The sequence below is a fragment of the Camelina sativa genome, chromosome 10, assembly GCF_000633955.1.
Source record: "Camelina sativa cultivar DH55 chromosome 10, Cs, whole genome shotgun sequence".
Lineage (NCBI taxonomy): Eukaryota > Viridiplantae > Streptophyta > Magnoliopsida > Brassicales > Brassicaceae > Camelina > Camelina sativa.
Window position 1 is genome coordinate 8,503,983 of NC_025694.1, and position 1,724 is coordinate 8,505,706.

General features: G+C 38.2%; 1 pseudogene; it reads right to left on the minus strand.

The window, feature by feature from the left end:
- Nucleotides 52-1,724, minus strand: part of LOC109126945 — a 4,710-nt pseudogene continuing 3,037 nt past the window's right edge.

Below are 1,724 nucleotides of genomic sequence, written 5' to 3' on the forward strand. Positions count from 1 at the left end.
AACGATCATGGCTCTCAACATTTAGTTTCTTGATATATGACTTGTATAGGTATGGAGGCTTTGGAACACTGAATCATTGTTGGAACTGGTAGACGCAGCCATGGGGGAGAATTATGATAGAAATGAAGTCATTAGATGCATTCACATCGGGTTGTTATGTGTTCAAGAAAATCCTGCCGATCGTCCAACGATGTCTACAGTATTTCATATGCTCACTAATACTTCAATTACTCTTCATGTGCCTCAACCACCAGGATTTGTCTTTAGGGTCAGATCCAAACCAAACCCATTAGCCGAGAGATTGCAGCCTGGTCGGTCTACTAGCATGTCTTTTGCTTGTTCTGTATCGATCACATGTCTTAGCCCTCGCTGAAAGCAGGGCTAAGTTTGATATGTATCAAAACCAAATATGCTAAACATGCACATATTATTTGATTTATCTAACATGATTTGTAATGATTCTCTGTTTCGCATTCTTCATAAACTTTAGTGTGTCATCATAATCTTACTAGGAAGACATGTTAATTTACACGAATCTTTGTTCATAGTCCAAGCTTAATAGTCTAGAATCATATAGCACAATGGAAGCATATAGCACAAGCTTAATTTTAGTGAATATAGTTTTGTCTTCAACGAGGAGCAACGCTAGTAATGGAAGCATCATCGATTGAACAGGGAGCAAGCCTATCCACAGATGTAGCAACTTCTCTTACTCGATCATGCCTACCCCTAAAGAAAAATCCAGGTTGTTTAGGCACGGCGAGAGCTATCGAGCTAGTAGTGAGCATTTGGACGATTGCTGACATAGTTGGACGATCTTCAACATCTTCTTGAACACAGAGTAAAGCGATATGGATGCACCTGGTTATTACATTTATTTGATAGTTATCTCCAAAGGATGGATCCACAAGCTCTAACGGCGACCCATTGCTCCATAATCTCCAAGTCTATTAAACATTCAACATTTTCATAATATGTACTCAGGTCAAATCAAAGAAAGCATTATTTTTTTTTTTTAAGTTTTAAGGCTATATACTCACATATGTAACCAAGTTACCAACACTACCATCCAACTGATAGAGACTACTGTTCTTCATGCCGCTTATAATCTCAAGAACTAAGACCCCAAAACTATATACATCTGATTTCATGGAGAAGTGGCCGTACATCGCGTACTCAGGAGACATGTAACCACTGCCACAAGTCTTAGTTTTTGTGTTGAGTGAAAGAAATGAAATGAATGGGAAGAGCAATACTTACTAAGTTCCAACTACTCTTTTTGTATTGGCTTCCGTTTGGTCCATCCCAAAAATTCTCGCCATTCCAAAATCTGCAACTTTCGGATTCATATCATCGTCCAAAAGGATGTTGCCTGCGTTGAGATCACGGTGTATAATTGTGAGTCGTGAATCATGGTGAAGATAAAGAATGCCTTTAGCAATTCCTCCAATGATCTTGTACCGTCTTGCCCAGTCAAGCTGGATCTGCATTCTAGAGTCTACACAAATCGTATTTACAATGTTAGTGTAACACAAAATGGTATGCATTTTGAAAATTATATCTTAGGCTAAGTATCGAATTTAACTGACCAAAGAGGAAGTAATCAAGACTTTTGTTGCGCAAAAACTCATAGACAAGTATTTTCTCATCTCCTTCTAAACAATAACCAAGCAGCTTTACCAAATTTCTATGCTGGAGCTTTTCAACAACAACAACTTCGTTTT